Below are 18,378 nucleotides of genomic sequence, written 5' to 3' on the forward strand. Positions count from 1 at the left end.
AGAACTGCTTTCAGTTGAACAACAGACCATAATCACAAAGTCTCACAAGTCAACAGCATTTGCTTTACTCGTCCCTGGGTGGGCTTGAACCACCAATCTCTCGGTTAACAGCCGAGCGCGCTGGCCGATTGCGCCACAGAGACATGCTCTTTAGTTCTGCTTGTCGTTTGCAACTTGAGACATGCTGTGTACTCTGAGGCCAACATCGGTTACATGATTTCTTTAAAGAAAAACAGCTTTTGTGATGAAATCAATGTGTCCCCTCCAATCAGACTGATCCACAGTTGAGTGGAATTCTATCACACCTACTTGTAACAACGGATCACTTTTCAACGTACTGTGGAAGGGGTTGCGTTGGGTGGTTTGACCCTGTCTAGGAAAGGTGTTTTTAGGGGACAAGTAATAAAAGACCTGCTCCCAGGTATGAACATTTGAAAGCTTTTATAGACAAGTGAATGTGTGAAGGCACTGCTGGGAGTTGAACCCAGGATCTCCTGTTTACAAGACAGGTGCTTTCTCCAACTAAGCTACAGCGCCCATTGGAAGTCTACAGTTTGGGGCAACTGCTGCAAATATCTCTGCATCAAGCCTTCCAAAGTGTCTGAGGTGGGTTGCCACATTGTATTTCCATTGCCTTTTGCCCGAAGCTGCTGTCGGTACTTAGGACATTGCCACCAACTATAAGGAAATGCAAAAGAGGCACTGCTGGGATTTGAACCCAGGATCTCCTGTTTACTAGACAGGCACTTTGACCAACTAAGCCACAGCGCCATCAATTGATTTGCTTTGAGAATGTTTCATATTAAGTGTGTAACTGAATCGAATCAGCTTGTTAACATCTTTACTCCCCTGTGCTGGAAAGATGCCAGTGTTGAAGGTTGGCTAGCAGACCAAGATGACAATCTCTCACAAGTCATTTGATCACCCAGTTTTCACAGCCCCTCAGCATTCATGTTTGTTGGTCCAATTTTGGAACAGATAGAAAAGTGCCACAATAACCCTGAGCCATCCCGCAAGTATAAACATATTTTGTGTCTTACAATTGTTTGCTATTCTATATCTGACAGAGTTGTGCTTTTCCTTGCAACTGTTGTCTGTACCATGATACAGGGAATGTCTATTTAGCAAGTTGTTGCATGTCAGGTGGACAAGAATATGCAGTGCTAGAAGTACAGCTGCAGCAGTGATTCTCTATGTTCAGACACATTCAAGGGTATTTCTGGCCTCTGACCAGCCTGGAGACCCTAGCTTTGTGCAACTGTGCATTGCTCTGGTCAAGCAATTGACAAAGTGTTCTTGGACTGGCCAGTGCTTTGTTCTTTTAACTGACCACATGTTTAAGCCAGCTGGCAAAGGTTGCTTTCTCATATTATCCTCTGTGGCAACGGTATTTCTTCATGCCATCTCTTTCCAAATCCCTGCACTTTAATGTCCACACATGGTGCTGCCATGTAAGAAATTGTTTCACTGCTCTCTCTGGAAGCTCTGCAGTGGTTCTCGGTGGGACCTGGTTTTGAAGCAGTATGTTCATGGCATGCCATTGGGTCTGTGGTCCTCCAGGCACGGGTAAGCCCTTGAACAACTAAGGTGTCAGGGAGTCATCCAATCCTCCTCAAACAGCCTGCGATCCTAAGTTTTCTCTTTACCTTCTGGTCAGCACAAGCCATACAAATGTTGTTACACTTAGATTGCTGCCTAAAGAGTTTGTAGCACTCATCATTAAAAGCCCATTGCACTCAGTGAGAAGTAGTTGTAAGACAGTTGTTAAGCTGCAAAAAAAATGTTCCAAAACTAACGCTAACCCAAAGTGTTTTGAAAGCATTGATTTCGGTATTGAAAAAAAGGAAGCTACAGGGCAATCATTACTGAAACAACACCATGCCCAATGGAACGCCACACTGCTCTGTGAAGTGGGATCACTGTATTCAAAGTCCAGAGTGTTACACAATACTTAACGGAACAGGTTTAAAGATGACTTCAAGTGTTGCTTTTAGCAGAAGAGAACAACAGAACTGCTTTCAGTTGAACAACAGACCATAATCACAAAGTCTCACAAGTCAACAGCATTTGCTTTACTCGTCCCTGGGTGGGCTTGAACCACCAATCTCTCGGTTAACAGCCGAGCGCGCTGGCCGATTGCGCCACAGAGACATGCTCTTCAGTTCTGCTTGTCGTTTGCAACTTGAGACATGCTGTGTACTCTGAGGCCAACATCGGTTACATGATTTCTTTAAAGAAAAACAGCTTTTGTGATGAAATCAATGTGTCCCCTCCAATCAGACTGATCCACAGTTGAGTGGAATTCTATCACACCTACTTGTAACAACGGATCACTTTTCAACGTACTGTGGAAGGGGTTGCGTTGGGTGGTTTGACCCTGTCTAGGAAAGGTGTTTTTAGGGGAGAAGTAATAAAAGACCTGCTCCCAGGTATGAACATTTGAAAGCTTTTATAGACAAGTGAATGTGTGAAGGCACTGCTGGGAGTTGAACCCAGGATCTCCTGTTTACAAGACAGGTGCTTTCTCCAACTAAGCTACAGCGCCCATTGGAAGTCTACAGTTTGGGGCAACTGCTGCAAATATCTCTGCATCAAGCCTTCCAAAGTGTCTGAGGTGGGTTGCCACATTGTATTTCCATTGCCTTTTGCCCGAAGCTGCTGTCGGTACTTAGGACATTGCCACCAACTATAAGGAAATGCAAAAGAGGCACTGCTGGGATTTGAACCCAGGATCTCCTGTTTACTAGACAGGCACTTTGACCAACTAAGCCACAGCGCCATCAATTGATTTGTCTTAAGAATGTTTCATATTAAGTGTGTAACTGAATCGAATCAGCTTGTTACCATCTTTACTCTCCTGTGCTGGAAAGATGCCAGTGTTGAAGGTTGGCTAGCAGACCAAGATGACAATCTCTCACAAGTCATTTGATCACCCAGTTTTCACAGCCCCTCAGCATTCATGTTTGTTGGTCCAATTTTGGAACAGATAGAAAAGTGCCACAATAACCCTGAGCCATCCCGCAAGTATAAACATATTTTGTGTCTTACAATTGTTTGCTATTCTATATCTGACAGAGTTGTGCTTTTCCTTGCAACTGTTGTCTGTACCATGATACAGGGAATGTCTATTTAGCAAGTTGTTGCATGTCAGGTGGACAAGAATATGCAGTGCTAGAAGTACAGCTGCAGCAGTGATTCTCTATGTTCAGACACATTCAAGGGTATTTCTGGCCTCTGACCAGCCTGGAGACCCTAGCTTTGTGCAACTGTGCATTGCTCTGGTCAAGCAATTGACAAAGTGTTCTTGGACTGGCCAGTGCTTTGTTCTTTTAACTGACCACATGTTTAAGCCAGCTGGCAAAGGTTGCTTTCTCATATTATCCTCTGTGGCAACGGTATTTCTTCATGCCATCTCTTTCCAAATCCCTGCACTTTAATGTCCACACATGGTGCTGCCATGTAAGAAATTGTTTCACTGCTCTCTCTGGAAGCTCTGCAGTGGTTCTCGGTGGGACCTGGTTTTGAAGCAGTATGTTCATGGCATGCCATTGGGTCTGTGGTCCTCCAGGCACGGGTAAGCCCTTGAACAACTAAGGTGTCAGGGAGTCATCCAATCCTCCTCAAACAGCCTGCGATCCTAAGTTTTCTCTTTACCTTCTGGTCAGCACAAGCCATACAAATGTTGTTACACTTAGATTGCTGCCTAAAGAGTTTGTAGCACTCATCATTAAAAGCCCATTGCACTCAGTGAGAAGTAGTTGTAAGACAGTTGTTAAGCTGCAAAAAAAATGTTCCAAAACTAACGCTAACCCAAAGTGTTTTGAAAGCATTGATTTCGGTATTGAAAAAAAGGAAGCTACAGGGCAATCATTACTGAAACAACACCATGCCCAATGGAACGCCACACTGCTCTGTGAAGTGGGATCACTGTATTCAAAGTCCAGAGTGTTACACAATACTTAACGGAACAGGTTTAAAGATGACTTCAAGTGTTGCTTTTAGCGGAAGAGAACAACAGAACTGCTTTCAGTTGAACAACAGACCATAATCACAAAGTCTCACAAGTCAACAGCATTTGCTTTACTCGTCCCTGGGTGGGCTTGAACCACCACCCTCTCGGTTAACAGCCGAGCGCGCTGGCCGATTGCGCCACAGAGACATGCTCTTCAGTTCTGGTTGTCGTTTGCAACTTGAGACATGCTGTGTACTCTGAGGCCAACATCGGTTACATGATTTCTTTAAAAAAAAACAGCTTTTGTGATGAAATCAATGTGTCCCCTCCAATCAGACTGATCCACAGTTGAGTGGAATTCTATCACACCTACTTGTAACAACGGATCACTTTTCAACGTACTGTGGAAGGGGTTGCATTGGGTGGTTTGACCCTGTCTAGGAAAGGTGTTTTTAGGGGACAAGTAATAAAAGACCTGCTCCCAGGTATGAACATTTGAAAGCTTTTATAGACAAGTGAATGTGTGAAGGCACTGCTGGGAGTTGAACCTGCAGTGTTCAACTGTTTACAAGACAGGTGCTTTCTCCAACTAAGCTACAGCGCCCATTTGAAGTCTACAGTTTGGGGCAACTGCTGCAAATATCTCTGCATCAAGCCTTCCAAAGTGTCTGAGGTGGGTTGCCACATTGTATTTCCATTGCCTTTTGCCCGAAGCTGCTGTCGGTACTTAGGACATTGCCACCAACTATAAGGAAATGCAAAAGAGGCACTGCTGGGATTTGAACCCAGGATCTCCTGTTTACTAGACAGGCACTTTGACCAACTAAGCCACAGCGCCATCAATTGATTTGTCTTGAGAATGTTTCATATTAAGTGTGTAACTGAATCGAATCAGCTTGTTACCATCTTTACTCTCCTGTGCTGGAAAGATGCCAGTGTTGAAGGTTGGCTAGCAGACCAAGATGACAATCTCTCACAAGTCATTTGATCACCCAGTTTTCACAGCCCCTCAGCATTCATGTTTGTTGGTCCAATTTTGGAACAGATAGAAAAGTGCCACAATAACCCTGAGCCATCCCGCAAGTATAAACATATTTTGTGTCTTACAATTGTTTGCTATTCTATATCTGACAGAGTTGTGCTTTTCCTTGCAACTGTTGTCTGTACCATGATACAGGGAATGTCTATTTAGCAAGTTGTTGCATGTCAGGTGGACAAGAATATGCAGTGCTAGAAGTACGGCTGCAGCAGTGATTCTCTATGTTCAGACACATTCAAGGGTATTTCTGGCCTCTGACCAGCCTGGAGACCCTAGCTTTGTGCAACTGTGCATTGCTCTGGTCAAGCAATTGACAAAGTGTTCTTGGACTGGCCAGTGCTTTGTTCTTTTAACTGACCACATGTTTAAGCCAGCTGGCAAAGGTTGCTTTCTCATATTATCCTCTGTGGCAACGGTATTTCTTCATGCCATCTCTTTCCAAATCCCTGCACTTTAATGTCCACACATGGTGCTGCCATGTAAGAAATTGTTTCACTGCTCTCTCTGGAAGCTCTGCAGTGGTTCTCGGTGGGACCTGGTTTTGAAGCAGTATGTTCATGGCATGCCATTGGGTCTGTGGTCCTCCAGGCACGGGTAAGCCCTTGAACAACTAAGGTGTCAGGGAGTCATCCAATCCTCCTCAAACAGCCTGCGATCCTAAGTTTTCTCTTTACCTTCTGGTCAGCACAAGCCATACAAATGTTGTTACACTTAGATTGCTGCCTAAAGAGTTTGTAGCACTCATCATTAAAAGCCCATTGCACTCAGTGAGAAGTAGTTGTAAGACAGTTGTTAAGCTGCAAAAAAAATGTTCCAAAACTAACGCTAACCCAAAGTGTTTTGAAAGCATTGATTTCGGTATTGAAAAAAAGGAAGCTACAGGGCAATCATTACTGAAACAACACCATGCCCAATGGAACGCCACACTGCTCTGTGAAGTGGGATCACTGTATTCAAAGTCCAGAGTGTTACACAATACTTAACGGAACAGGTTTAAAGATGACTTCAAGTGTTGCTTTTAGCAGAAGAGAACAACAGAACTGCTTTCAGTTGAACAACAGACCATAATCACAAAGTCTCACAAGTCAACAGCATTTGCTTTACTCGTCCCTGGGTGGGCTTGAACCACCAACCTCTCGGTTAACAGCCGAGCGCGCTGGCCGATTGCGCCACAGAGACATGCTCTTCAGTTCTGCTTGTCGTTTGCAACTTGAGACATGCTGTGTACTCTGAGGCCAACATCGGTTACATGATTTCTTTAAAAAAAAACAGCTTTTGTGATGAAATCAATGTGTCCCCTCCAATCAGACTGATCCACAGTTGAGTGGAATTCTATCACACCTACTTGTAACAACGGATCACTTTTCAACGTACTGTGGAAGGGGTTGCATTGGGTGGTTTGACCCTGTCTAGGAAAGGTGTTTTTAGGGGACAAGTAATAAAAGACCTGCTCCCAGGTATGAACATTTGAAAGCTTTTATAGACAAGTGAATGTGTGAAGGCACTGCTGGGAGTTGAACCCAGGATCTCCTGTTTACAAGACAGGTGCTTTCTCCAACTAAGCTACAGCGCCCATTGGAAGTCTACAGTTTGGGGCAACTGCTGCAAATATCTCTGCATCAAGCCTTCCAAAGTGTCTGAGGTGGGTTGCCACATTGTATTTCCATTGCCTTTTGCCCGAAGCTGCTGTCGGTACTTAGGACATTGCCACCAACTATAAGGAAATGCAAAAGAGGCACTGCTGGGATTTGAACCCAGGATCTCCTGTTTACTAGACAGGCACTTTGACCAACTAAGCCACAGCACCATCAATTGATTTGTCTTAAGAATGTTTCATATTAAGTGTGTAACTGAATCGAATCAGCTTGTTACCATCTTTACTCTCCTGTGCTGGAAAGATGCCAGTGTTGAAGGTTGGCTAGCAGACCAAGATGACAATCTCTCACAAGTCATTTGATCACCCAGTTTTCACAGCCCCTCAGCATTCATGTTTGTTGGTCCAATTTTGGAACAGATAGAAAAGTGCCACAATAACCCTGAGCCATCCCGCAAGTATAAACATATTTTGTGTCTTACAATTGTTTGCTATTCTATATCTGACAGAGTTGTGCTTTTCCTTGCAACTGTTGTCTGTACCATGATACAGGGAATGTCTATTTAGCAAGTTGTTGCATGTCAGGTGGACAAGAATATGCAGTGCTAGAAGTACAGCTGCAGCAGTGATTCTCTATGTTCAGACACATTCAAGGGTATTTCTGGCCTCTGACCAGCCTGGAGACCCTAGCTTTGTGCAACTGTGCATTGCTCTGGTCAAGCAACTGACAAAGTGTTCTTGGACTGGCCAGTGCTTTGTTCTTTTAACTGACCACATGTTTAAGCCAGCTGGCAAAGGTTGCTTTCTCATATTATCCTCTGTGGCAACGGTATTTCTTCATGCCATCTCTTTCCAAATCCCTGCACTTTAATGTCCACACATGGTGCTGCCATGTAAGAAATTGTTTCACTGCTCTCTCTGGAAGCTCTGCAGTGGTTCTCGGTGGGACCTGGTTTTGAAGCAGTATGTTCATGGCATGCCATTGGGTCTGTGGTCCTCCAGGCACGGGTAAGCCCTTGAACAACTAAGGTGTCAGGGAGTCATCCAATCCTCCTCAAACAGCCTGCGATCCTAAGTTTTCTCTTTACCTTCTGGTCAGCACAAGCCATACAAATGTTGTTACACTTAGATTGCTGCCTAAAGAGTGTGTAGCACTCATCATTAAAAGCCCATTGCACTCAGTGAGAAGTAGTTGTAAGACAGTTGTTAAGCTGCAAAAAAAATGTTCCAAAACTAACGCTAACCCAAAGTGTTTTGAAAGCATTGATTTCGGTATTGAAAAAAAGGAAGCTACAGGGCAATCATTACTGAAACAACACCATGCCCAATGGAACGCCACACTGCTCTGTGAAGTGGGATCACTGTATTCAAAGTCCAGAGTGTTACACAATACTTAACGGAACAGGTTTAAAGATGACTTCAAGTGTTGCTTTTAGCAGAAGAGAACAACAGAACTGCTTTCAGTTGAACAACAGACCATAATCACAAAGTCTCACAAGTCAACAGCATTTGCTTTACTCGTCCCTGGGTGGGCTTGAACCACCAACCTCTCGGTTAACAGCCGAGCGCGCTGGCCGATTGCGCCACAGAGACATGCTCTTCAGTTCTGGTTGTCGTTTGCAACTTGAGACATGCTGTGTACTCTGAGGCCAACATCGGTTACATGATTTCTTTAAAGAAGAACAGCTTTTGTGATGAAATCAATGTGTCCCCTCCAATCAGACTGATCCACAGTTGAGTGGAATTCTATCACACCTACTTGTAACAACGGATCACTTTTCAACGTACTGTGGAAGGGGTTGCGTTGGGTGGTTTGACCCTGTCTAGGAAAGGTGTTTTTAGGGGAGAAGTAATAAAAGACCTGCTCCCAGGTATGAACATTTGAAAGCTTTTATAGACAAGTGAATGTGTGAAGGCACTGCTGGGAGTTGAACCCAGGATCTCCTGTTTACAAGACAGGTGCTTTCTCCAACTAAGCTACAGCGCCCATTGGAAGTCTACAGTTTGGGGCAACTGCTGCAAATATCTCTGCATCAAGCCTTCCAAAGTGTCTGAGGTGGGTTGCCACATTGTATTTCCATTGCCTTTTGCCCGAAGCTGCTGTCGGTACTTAGGACATTGCCACCAACTATAAGGAAATGCAAAAGAGGCACTGCTGGGATTTGAACCCAGGATCTCCTGTTTACTAGACAGGCACTTTGACCAACTAAGCCACAGCACCATCAATTGATTTGTCTTAAGAATGTTTCATATTAAGTGTGTAACTGAATCGAATCAGCTTGTTACCATCTTTACTCTCCTGTGCTGGAAAGATGCCAGTGTTGAAGGTTGGCTAGCAGACCAAGATGACAATCTCTCACAAGTCATTTGATCACCCAGTTTTCACAGCCCCTCAGCATTCATGTTTGTTGGTCCAATTTTGGAACAGATAGAAAAGTGCCACAATAACCCTGAGCCATCCCGCAAGTATAAACATATTTTGTGTCTTACAATTGTTTGCTATTCTATATCTGACAGAGTTGTGCTTTTCCTTGCAACTGTTGTCTGTACCATGATACAGGGAATGTCTATTTAGCAAGTTGTTGCATGTCAGGTGGACAAGAATATGCAGTGCTAGAAGTACAGCTGCAGCAGTGATTCTCTATGTTCAGACACATTCAAGGGTATTTCTGGCCTCTGACCAGCCTGGAGACCCTAGCTTTGTGCAACTGTGCATTGCTCTGGTCAAGCAATTGACAAAGTGTTCTTGGACTGGCCAGTGCTTTGTTCTTTTAACTGACCACATGTTTAAGCCAGCTGGCAAAGGTTGCTTTCTCATATTATCCTCTGTGGCAACGGTATTTCTTCATGCCATCTCTTTCCAAATCCCTGCACTTTAATGTCCACACATGGTGCTGCCATGTAAGAAATTGTTTCACTGCTCTCTCTGGAAGCTCTGCAGTGGTTCTCGGTGGGACCTGGTTTTGAAGCAATATGTTCATGGCATGCCATTGGGTCTGTGGTCCTCCAGGCACGGGTAAGCCCTTGAACAACTAAGGTGTCAGGGAGTCATCCAATCCTCCTCAAACAGCCTGCGATCCTAAGTTTTCTCTTTACCTTCTGGTCAGCACAAGCCATACAAATGTTGTTACACTTAGATTGCTGCCTAAAGAGTTTGTAGCACTCATCATTAAAAGCCCATTGCACTCAGTGAGAAGTAGTTGTAAGACAGTTGTTAAGCTGCAAAAAAAATGTTCCAAAACTAACGCTAACCCAAAGTGTTTTGAAAGCATTGATTTCGGTATTGAAAAAAAGGAAGCTACAGGGCAATCATTACTGAAACAACACCATGCCCAATGGAACGCCACACTGCTCTGTGAAGTGGGATCACTGTATTCAAAGTCCAGAGTGTTACACAATACTTAACGGAACAGGTTTAAAGATGACTTCAAGTGTTGCTTTTAGCAGAAGAGAACAACAGAACTGCTTTCAGTTGAACAACAGACCATAATCACAAAGTCTCACAAGTCAACAGCATTTGCTTTACTCGTCCCTGGGTGGGCTTGAACCACCAACCTCTCGGTTAACAGCCGAGCGCGCTGGCCGATTGCGCCACAGAGACATGCTCTTCAGTTCTGCTTGTCGTTTGCAACTTGAGACATGCTGTGTACTCTGAGGCCAACATCGGTTACATGATTTCTTTAAAGAAAAACAGCTTTTGTGATGAAATCAATGTGTCCCCTCCAATCAGACTGATCCACAGTTGAGTGGAATTCTATCACACCTACTTGTAACAACGGATCACTTTTCAACGTACTGTGGAAGGGGTTGCGTTGGGTGGTTTGACCCTGTCTAGGAAAGGTGTTTTTAGGGGAGAAGTAATAAAAGACCTGCTCCCAGGTATGAACATTTGAAAGCTTTTATAGACAAGTGAATGTGTGAAGGCACTGCTGGGAGTTGAACCCAGGATCTCCTGTTTACAAGACAGGTGCTTTCTCCAACTAAGCTACAGCGCCCATTGGAAGTCTACAGTCTGGGGCAACTGCTGCAAATATCTCTGCATCAAGCCTTCCAAAGTGTCTGAGGTGGGTTGCCACATTGTATTTCCATTGCCTTTTGCCCGAAGCTGCTGTCGGTACTTAGGACATTGCCACCAACTATAAGGAAATGCAAAAGAGGCACTGCTGGGATTTGAACCCAGGATCTCCTGTTTACTAGACAGGCACTTTGACCAACTAAGCCACAGCGCCATCAATTGATTTGCTTTGAGAATGTTTCATATTAAGTGTGTAACTGAATCGAATCAGCTTGTTACCATCTTTACTCTCCTGTGCTGGAAAGATGCCAGTGTTGAAGGTTGGCTAGCAGACCAAGATGACAATCTCTCACAAGTCATTTGATCACCCAGTTTTCACAGCCCCTCAGCATTCATGTTTGTTGGTCCAATTTTGGAACAGATAGAAAAGTGCCACAATAACCCTGAGCCATCCCGCAAGTATAAACATATTTTGTGTCTTACAATTGTTTGCTATTCTATATCTGACAGAGTTGTGCTTTTCCTTGCAACTGTTGTCTGTACCATGATACAGGGAATGTCTATTTAGCAAGTTGTTGCATGTCAGGTGGACAAGAATATGCAGTGCTAGAAGTACAGCTGCAGCAGTGATTCTCTATGTTCAGACACATTCAAGGGTATTTCTGGCCTCTGACCAGCCTGGAGACCCTAGCTTTGTGCAACTGTGCATTGCTCTGGTCAAGCAATTGACAAAGTGTTCTTGGACTGGCCAGTGCTTTGTTCTTTTAACTGACCACATGTTTAAGCCAGCTGGCAAAGGTTGCTTTCTCATATTATCCTCTGTGGCAACGGTATTTCTTCATGCCATCTCTTTCCAAATCCCTGCACTTTAATGTCCACACATGGTGCTGCCATGTAAGAAATTGTTTCACTGCTCTCTCTGGAAGCTCTGCAGTGGTTCTCGGTGGGACCTGGTTTTGAAGCAGTATGTTCATGGCATGCCATTGGGTCTGTGGTCCTCCAGGCACGGGTAAGCCCTTGAACAACTAAGGTGTCAGGGAGTCATCCAATCCTCCTCAAACAGCCTGCGATCCTAAGTTTTCTCTTTACCTTCTGGTCAGCACAAGCCATACAAATGTTGTTACACTTAGATTGCTGCCTAAAGAGTTTGTAGCACTCATCATTAAAAGCCCATTGCACTCAGTGAGAAGTAGTTGTAAGACAGTTGTTAAGCTGCAAAAAAAATGTTCCAAAACTAACGCTAACCCAAAGTGTTTTGAAAGCATTGATTTCGGTATTGAAAAAAAGGAAGCTACAGGGCAATCATTACTGAAACAACACCATGCCCAATGGAACGCCACACTGCTCTGTGAAGTGGGATCACTGTATTCAAAGTCCAGAGTGTTACACAATACTTAACGGAACAGGTTTAAAGATGACTTCAAGTGTTGCTTTTAGCAGAAGAGAACAACAGAACTGCTTTCAGTTGAACAACAGACCATAATCACAAAGTCTCACAAGTCAACAGCATTTGCTTTACTCGTCCCTGGGTGGGCTTGAACCACCAACCCCTCGGTTAACAGCCGAGCGCGCTGGCCGATTGCGCCACAGAGACATGCTCTTCAGTTCTGCTTGTCGTTTGCAACTTGAGACATGCTGTGTACTCTGAGGCCAACATCGGTTACATGATTTCTTTAAAGAAAAACAGCTTTTGTGATGAAATCAATGTGTCCCCTCCAATCAGACTGATCCACAGTTGAGTGGAATTCTATCACACCTACTTGTAACAACGGATCACTTTTCAACGTACTGTGGAAGGGGTTGCGTTGGGTGGTTTGACCCTGTCTAGGAAAGGTGTTTTTAGGGGAGAAGTAATAAAAGACCTGCTCCCAGGTATGAACATTTGAAAGCTTTTATAGACAAGTGAATGTGTGAAGGCACTGCTGGGAGTTGAACCCAGGATCTCCTGTTTACAAGACAGGTGCTTTCTCCAACTAAGCTACAGCGCCCATTGGAAGTCTACAGTCTGGGGCAACTGCTGCAAATATCTCTGCATCAAGCCTTCCAAAGTGTCTGAGGTGGGTTGCCACATTGTATTTCCATTGCCTTTTGCCCGAAGCTGCTGTCGGTACTTAGGACATTGCCACCAACTATAAGGAAATGCAAAAGAGGCACTGCTGGGATTTGAACCCAGGATCTCCTGTTTACTAGACAGGCACTTTGACCAACTAAGCCACAGCGCCATCAATTGATTTGCTTTGAGAATGTTTCATATTAAGTGTGTAACTGAATCGAATCAGCTTGTTAACATCTTTACTCCCCTGTGCTGGAAAGATGCCAGTGTTGAAGGTTGGCTAGCAGACCAAGATGACAATCTCTCACAAGTCATTTGATCACCCAGTTTTCACAGCCCCTCAGCATTCATGTTTGTTGGTCCAATTTTGGAACAGATAGAAAAGTGCCACAATAACCCTGAGCCATCCCGCAAGTATAAACATATTTTGTGTCTTACAATTGTTTGCTATTCTATATCTGACAGAGTTGTGCTTTTCCTTGCAACTGTTGTCTGTACCATGATACAGGGAATGTCTATTTAGCAAGTTGTTGCATGTCAGGTGGACAAGAATATGCAGTGCTAGAAGTACGGCTGCAGCAGTGATTCTCTATGTTCAGACACATTCAAGGGTATTTCTGGCCTCTGACCAGCCTGGAGACCCTAGCTTTGTGCAACTGTGCATTGCTCTGGTCAAGCAATTGACAAAGTGTTCTTGGACTGGCCAGTGCTTTGTTCTTTTAACTGACCACATGTTTAAGCCAGCTGGCAAAGGTTGCTTTCTCATATTATCCTCTGTGGCAACGGTATTTCTTCATGCCATCTCTTTCCAAATCCCTGCACTTTAATGTCCACACATGGTGCTGCCATGTAAGAAATTGTTTCACTGCTCTCTCTGGAAGCTCTGCAGTGGTTCTCGGTGGGACCTGGTTTTGAAGCAGTATGTTCATGGCATGCCATTGGGTCTGTGGTCCTCCAGGCACGGGTAAGCCCTTGAACAACTAAGGTGTCAGGGAGTCATCCAATCCTCCTCAAACAGCCTGCGATCCTAAGTTTTCTCTTTACCTTCTGGTCAGCACAAGCCATACAAATGTTGTTACACTTAGATTGCTGCCTAAAGAGTTTGTAGCACTCATCATTAAAAGCCCATTGCACTCAGTGAGAAGTAGTTGTAAGACAGTTGTTAAGCTGCAAAAAAAATGTTCCAAAACTAACGCTAACCCAAAGTGTTTTGAAAGCATTGATTTCGGTATTGAAAAAAAGGAAGCTACAGGGCAATCATTACTGAAACAACACCATGCCCAATGGAACGCCACACTGCTCTGTGAAGTGGGATCACTGTATTCAAAGTCCAGAGTGTTACACAATACTTAACGGAACAGGTTTAAACATGACTTCAAGTGTTGCTTTTAGCAGAAGAGAACAACAGAACTGCTTTCAGTTGAACAACAGACCATAATCACAAAGTCTCACAAGTCAACAGCATTTGCTTTACTCGTCCCTGGGTGGGCTTGAACCACCAACCTCTCGGTTAACAGCCGAGCGCGCTGGCCGATTGCGCCACAGAGACATGCTCTTCAGTTCTGGTTGTCGTTTGCAACTTGAGACATGCTGTGTACTCTGAGGCCAACATCGGTTACATGATTTCTTTAAAAAAAAACAGCTTTTGTGATGAAATCAATGTGTCCCCTCCAATCAGACTGATCCACAGTTGAGTGGAATTCTATCACACCTACTTGTAACAACGGATCACTTTTCAACGTACTGTGGAAGGGGTTGCGTTGGGTGGTTTGACCCTGTCTAGGAAAGGTGTTTTTAGGGGACAAGTAATAAAAGACCTGCTCCCAGGTATGAACATTTGAAAGCTTTTATAGACAAGTGAATGTGTGAAGGCACTGCTGGGAGTTGAACCCAGGATCTCCTGTTTACAAGACAGGTGCTTTCTCCAACTAAGCTACAGCGCCCATTGGAAGTCTACAGTTTGGGGCAACTGCTGCAAATATCTCTGCATCAAGCCTTCCAAAGTGTCTGAGGTGGGTTGCCACATTGTATTTCCATTGCCTTTTGCCCGAAGCTGCTGTCGGTACTTAGGACATTGCCACCAACTATAAGGAAATGCAAAAGAGGCACTGCTGGGATTTGAACCCAGGATCTCCTGTTTACTAGACAGGCACTTTGACCAACTAAGCCACAGCACCATCAATTGATTTGTCTTAAGAATGTTTCATATTAAGTGTGTAACTGAATCGAATCAGCTTGTTACCATCTTTACTCTCCTGTGCTGGAAAGATGCCAGTGTTGAAGGTTGGCTAGCAGACCAAGATGTCAATCTCTCACAAGTCATTTGATCACCCAGTTTTCACAGCCCCTCAGCATTCATGTTTGTTGGTCCAATTTTGGAACAGATAGAAAAGTGCCACAATAACCCTGAGCCATCCCGCAAGTATAAACATATTTTGTGTCTTACAATTTTTTGCTATTCTATATCTGACAGAGTTGTGCTTTTCCTTGCAACTGTTGTCTGTACCATGATACAGGGAATGTCTATTTAGCAAGTTGTTGCATGTCAGGTGGACAAGAATATGCAGTGCTAGAAGTACAGCTGCAGCAGTGATTCTCTATGTTCAGACACATTCAAGGGTATTTCTGGCCTCTGACCAGCCTGGAGACCCTAGCTTTGTGCAACTGTGCATTGCTCTGGTCAAGCAATTGACAAAGTGTTCTTGGACTGGCCAGTGCTTTGTTCTTTTAACTGACCACATGTTTAAGCCAGCTGGCAAAGGTTGCTTTCTCATATTATCCTCTGTGGCAACGGTATTTCTTCATGCCATCTCTTTCCAAATCCCTGCACTTTAATGTCCACACATGGTGCTGCCATGTAAGAAATTGTTTCACTGCTCTCTCTGGAAGCTCTGCAGTGGTTCTCGGTGGGACCTGGTTTTGAAGCAGTATGTTCATGGCATGCCATTGGGTCTGTGGTCCTCCAGGCACGGGTAAGCCCTTGAACAACTAAGGTGTCAGGGAGTCATCCAATCCTCCTCAAACAGCCTGCGATCCTAAGTTTTCTCTTTACCTTCTGGTCAGCACAAGCCATACAAATGTTGTTACACTTAGATTGCTGCCTAAAGAGTTTGTAGCACTCATCATTAAAAGCCCATTGCACTCAGTGAGAAGTAGTTGTAAGACAGTTGTTAAGCTGCAAAAAAAATGTTCCAAAACTAACGCTAACCCAAAGTGTTTTGAAAGCATTGATTTCGGTATTGAAAAAAAGGAAGCTACAGGGCAATCATTACTGAAACAACACCATGCCCAATGGAACGCCACACTGCTCTGTGAAGTGGGATCACTGTATTCAAAGTCCAGAGTGTTACACAATACTTAACGGAACAGGTTTAAAGATGACTTCAAGTGTTGCTTTTAGCAGAAGAGAACAACAGAACTGCTTTCAGTTGAACAACAGACCATAATCACAAAGTCTCACAAGTCAACAGCATTTGCTTTACTCGTCCCTGGGTGGGCTTGAACCACCAACCTCTCGGTTAACAGCCGAGCGCGCTGGCCGATTGCGCCACAGAGACATGCTCTTCAGTTCTGCTTGTCGTTTGCAACTTGAGACATGCTGTGTACTCTGAGGCCAACATCGGTTACATGATTTCTTTAAAGAAAACCAGCTTTTGTGATGAAATCAATGTGTCCCCTCCAATCAGACTGATCCACAGTTGAGTGGAATTCTATCACACCTACTTGTAACAACGGATCACTTTTCAACGTACTGTGGAAGGGGTTGCGTTGGGTGGTTTGACCCTGTCTAGGAAAGGTGTTTTTAGGGGAGAAGTAATAAAAGACCTGCTCCCAGGTATGAACATTTGAAAGCTTTTATAGACAAGTGAATGTGTGAAGGCACTGCTGGGAGTTGAACCCAGGATCTCCTGTTTACAAGACAGGTGCTTTCTCCAACTAAGCTACAGCGCCCATTGGAAGTCTACAGTTTGGGGCAACTGCTGCAAATATCTCTGCATCAAGCCTTCCAAAGTGTCTGAGGTGGGTTGCCACATTGTATTTCCATTGCCTTTTGCCCGAAGCTGCTGTCGGTACTTAGGACATTGCCACCAACTATAAGGAAATGCAAAAGAGGCACTGCTGGGATTTGAACCCAGGATCTCCTGTTTACTAGACAGGCACTTTGACCAACTAAGCCACAGCGCCATCAATTGATTTGCTTTGAGAATGTTTCATATTAAGTGTGTAACTGAATCGAATCAGCTTGTTAACATCTTTACTCCCCTGTGCTGGAAAGATGCCAGTGTTGAAGGTTGGCTAGCAGACCAAGATGACAATCTCTCACAAGTCATTTGATCACCCAGTTTTCACAGCCCCTCAGCATTCATGTTTGTTGGTCCAATTTTGGAACAGATAGAAAAGTGCCACAATAACCCTGAGCCATCCCGCAAGTATAAACATATTTTGTGTCTTACAATTGTTTGCTATTCTATATCTGACAGAGTTGTGCTTTTCCTTGCAACTGTTGTCTGTACCATGATACAGGGAATGTCTATTTAGCAAGTTGTTGCATGTCAGGTGGACAAGAATATGCAGTGCTAGAAGTACAGCTGCAGCAGTGATTCTCTATGTTCAGACACATTCAAGGGTATTTCTGGCCTCTGACCAGCCTGGAGACCCTAGCTTTGTGCAACTGTGCATTGCTCTGGTCAAGCAATTGACAAAGTGTTCTTGGACTGGCCAGTGCTTTGTTCTTTTAACTGACCACATGTTTAAGCCAGCTGGCAAAGGTTGCTTTCTCATATTATCCTCTGTGGCAACGGTATTTCTTCATGCCATCTCTTTCCAAATCCCTGCACTTTAATGTCCACACATGGTGCTGCCATGTAAGAAATTGTTTCACTGCTCTCTCTCGAAGCTCTGCAGTGGTTCTCGGTGGGACCTGGTTTTGAAGCAGTATGTTCATGGCATGCCATTGGGTCTGTGGTCCTCCAGGCACGGGTAAGCCCTTGAACAACTAAGGTGTCAGGGAGTCATCCAATCCTCCTCAAACAGCCTGCGATCCTAAGTTTTCTCTTTACCTTCTGGTCAGCACAAGCCATACAAATGTTGTTACACTTAGATTGCTGCCTAAAGAGTTTGTAGCACTCATCATTAAAAGCCCATTGCACTCAGTGAGAAGTAGTTGTAAGACAGTTGTTAAGCTGCAAAAAAAATGTTCCAAAACTAACGCTAACCCAAAGTGTTTTGAAAGCATTGATTTCGGTATTGAAAAAAAGGAAGCTACAGGGCAATCATTACTGAAACAACACCATGCCCAATGGAACGCCACACTGCTCTGTGAAGTGGGATCACTGTATTCAAAGTCCAGAGTGTTACACAATACTTAACGGAACAGGTTTAAAGATGACTTCAAGTGTTGCTTTTAGCAGAAGAGAACAACAGAACTGCTTTCAGTTGAACAACAGACCATAATCACAAAGTCTCACAAGTCAACAGCATTTGCTTTACTCGTCCCTGGGTGGGCTTGAACCACCAACCTCTCGGTTAACAGCCGAGCGCGCTGGCCGATTGCGCCACAGAGACATGCTCTTCAGTTCTGCTTGTCGTTTGCAACTTGAGACATGCTGTGTACTCTGAGGCCAACATCGGTTACATGATTTCTTTCAAAAAAAACAGCTTTTGTGATGAAATCAATGTGTCCCCTCCAATCAGACTGATCCACAGTTGAGTGGAATTCTATCAC

General features: G+C 44.2%; 27 non-coding genes across 27 annotated transcripts; all 27 read right to left on the reverse strand.

Annotated features, from left to right (window-relative positions):
• Positions 1-69: 69 nt before the first annotated feature.
• trnan-guu (transfer RNA asparagine (anticodon GUU)) lies at positions 70-143 on the reverse strand. Its single transcript has one exon. It is a non-coding gene; the product is annotated as a tRNA-Asn (tRNA).
• Positions 144-463: 320 nt separating this feature from the next.
• Positions 464-537, reverse strand: trnat-ugu (transfer RNA threonine (anticodon UGU)). Its single transcript has one exon. It is a non-coding gene; the product is annotated as a tRNA-Thr (tRNA).
• A 160-nt stretch (positions 538-697) lies between these two features.
• On the reverse strand, positions 698-771 carry trnat-agu (transfer RNA threonine (anticodon AGU)). The gene has a single exon. It is a non-coding gene; the product is annotated as a tRNA-Thr (tRNA).
• Positions 772-2,077: 1,306 nt separating this feature from the next.
• trnan-guu (transfer RNA asparagine (anticodon GUU)) lies at positions 2,078-2,151 on the reverse strand. The gene has a single exon. It is a non-coding gene; the product is annotated as a tRNA-Asn (tRNA).
• Positions 2,152-2,471: 320 nt separating this feature from the next.
• trnat-ugu (transfer RNA threonine (anticodon UGU)) lies at positions 2,472-2,545 on the reverse strand. Its single transcript has one exon. It is a non-coding gene; the product is annotated as a tRNA-Thr (tRNA).
• Positions 2,546-2,705: 160 nt separating this feature from the next.
• On the reverse strand, positions 2,706-2,779 carry trnat-agu (transfer RNA threonine (anticodon AGU)). Its single transcript has one exon. It is a non-coding gene; the product is annotated as a tRNA-Thr (tRNA).
• Positions 2,780-4,085: 1,306 nt separating this feature from the next.
• On the reverse strand, positions 4,086-4,159 carry trnan-guu (transfer RNA asparagine (anticodon GUU)). Its single transcript has one exon. It is a non-coding gene; the product is annotated as a tRNA-Asn (tRNA).
• A 557-nt stretch (positions 4,160-4,716) lies between these two features.
• trnat-agu (transfer RNA threonine (anticodon AGU)) lies at positions 4,717-4,790 on the reverse strand. The gene has a single exon. It is a non-coding gene; the product is annotated as a tRNA-Thr (tRNA).
• A 1,306-nt stretch (positions 4,791-6,096) lies between these two features.
• trnan-guu (transfer RNA asparagine (anticodon GUU)) lies at positions 6,097-6,170 on the reverse strand. The gene has a single exon. It is a non-coding gene; the product is annotated as a tRNA-Asn (tRNA).
• Positions 6,171-6,490: 320 nt separating this feature from the next.
• trnat-ugu (transfer RNA threonine (anticodon UGU)) lies at positions 6,491-6,564 on the reverse strand. The gene has a single exon. It is a non-coding gene; the product is annotated as a tRNA-Thr (tRNA).
• Positions 6,565-6,724: 160 nt separating this feature from the next.
• Positions 6,725-6,798, reverse strand: trnat-agu (transfer RNA threonine (anticodon AGU)). The gene has a single exon. It is a non-coding gene; the product is annotated as a tRNA-Thr (tRNA).
• A 1,306-nt stretch (positions 6,799-8,104) lies between these two features.
• On the reverse strand, positions 8,105-8,178 carry trnan-guu (transfer RNA asparagine (anticodon GUU)). Its single transcript has one exon. It is a non-coding gene; the product is annotated as a tRNA-Asn (tRNA).
• A 320-nt stretch (positions 8,179-8,498) lies between these two features.
• trnat-ugu (transfer RNA threonine (anticodon UGU)) lies at positions 8,499-8,572 on the reverse strand. Its single transcript has one exon. It is a non-coding gene; the product is annotated as a tRNA-Thr (tRNA).
• A 160-nt stretch (positions 8,573-8,732) lies between these two features.
• On the reverse strand, positions 8,733-8,806 carry trnat-agu (transfer RNA threonine (anticodon AGU)). The gene has a single exon. It is a non-coding gene; the product is annotated as a tRNA-Thr (tRNA).
• Positions 8,807-10,112: 1,306 nt separating this feature from the next.
• On the reverse strand, positions 10,113-10,186 carry trnan-guu (transfer RNA asparagine (anticodon GUU)). Its single transcript has one exon. It is a non-coding gene; the product is annotated as a tRNA-Asn (tRNA).
• A 320-nt stretch (positions 10,187-10,506) lies between these two features.
• Positions 10,507-10,580, reverse strand: trnat-ugu (transfer RNA threonine (anticodon UGU)). The gene has a single exon. It is a non-coding gene; the product is annotated as a tRNA-Thr (tRNA).
• Positions 10,581-10,740: 160 nt separating this feature from the next.
• On the reverse strand, positions 10,741-10,814 carry trnat-agu (transfer RNA threonine (anticodon AGU)). Its single transcript has one exon. It is a non-coding gene; the product is annotated as a tRNA-Thr (tRNA).
• Positions 10,815-12,120: 1,306 nt separating this feature from the next.
• On the reverse strand, positions 12,121-12,194 carry trnan-guu (transfer RNA asparagine (anticodon GUU)). Its single transcript has one exon. It is a non-coding gene; the product is annotated as a tRNA-Asn (tRNA).
• Positions 12,195-12,514: 320 nt separating this feature from the next.
• trnat-ugu (transfer RNA threonine (anticodon UGU)) lies at positions 12,515-12,588 on the reverse strand. Its single transcript has one exon. It is a non-coding gene; the product is annotated as a tRNA-Thr (tRNA).
• Positions 12,589-12,748: 160 nt separating this feature from the next.
• trnat-agu (transfer RNA threonine (anticodon AGU)) lies at positions 12,749-12,822 on the reverse strand. Its single transcript has one exon. It is a non-coding gene; the product is annotated as a tRNA-Thr (tRNA).
• Positions 12,823-14,128: 1,306 nt separating this feature from the next.
• Positions 14,129-14,202, reverse strand: trnan-guu (transfer RNA asparagine (anticodon GUU)). The gene has a single exon. It is a non-coding gene; the product is annotated as a tRNA-Asn (tRNA).
• Positions 14,203-14,522: 320 nt separating this feature from the next.
• On the reverse strand, positions 14,523-14,596 carry trnat-ugu (transfer RNA threonine (anticodon UGU)). Its single transcript has one exon. It is a non-coding gene; the product is annotated as a tRNA-Thr (tRNA).
• Positions 14,597-14,756: 160 nt separating this feature from the next.
• Positions 14,757-14,830, reverse strand: trnat-agu (transfer RNA threonine (anticodon AGU)). Its single transcript has one exon. It is a non-coding gene; the product is annotated as a tRNA-Thr (tRNA).
• A 1,306-nt stretch (positions 14,831-16,136) lies between these two features.
• trnan-guu (transfer RNA asparagine (anticodon GUU)) lies at positions 16,137-16,210 on the reverse strand. The gene has a single exon. It is a non-coding gene; the product is annotated as a tRNA-Asn (tRNA).
• A 320-nt stretch (positions 16,211-16,530) lies between these two features.
• Positions 16,531-16,604, reverse strand: trnat-ugu (transfer RNA threonine (anticodon UGU)). Its single transcript has one exon. It is a non-coding gene; the product is annotated as a tRNA-Thr (tRNA).
• Positions 16,605-16,764: 160 nt separating this feature from the next.
• Positions 16,765-16,838, reverse strand: trnat-agu (transfer RNA threonine (anticodon AGU)). Its single transcript has one exon. It is a non-coding gene; the product is annotated as a tRNA-Thr (tRNA).
• Positions 16,839-18,144: 1,306 nt separating this feature from the next.
• On the reverse strand, positions 18,145-18,218 carry trnan-guu (transfer RNA asparagine (anticodon GUU)). The gene has a single exon. It is a non-coding gene; the product is annotated as a tRNA-Asn (tRNA).
• Positions 18,219-18,378: the final 160 nt, after the last annotated feature.

This window comes from Labrus bergylta, chromosome 23, assembly GCF_963930695.1.
Source record: "Labrus bergylta chromosome 23, fLabBer1.1, whole genome shotgun sequence".
Taxonomy (NCBI): Eukaryota; Metazoa; Chordata; class Actinopteri; order Labriformes; family Labridae; genus Labrus; species Labrus bergylta.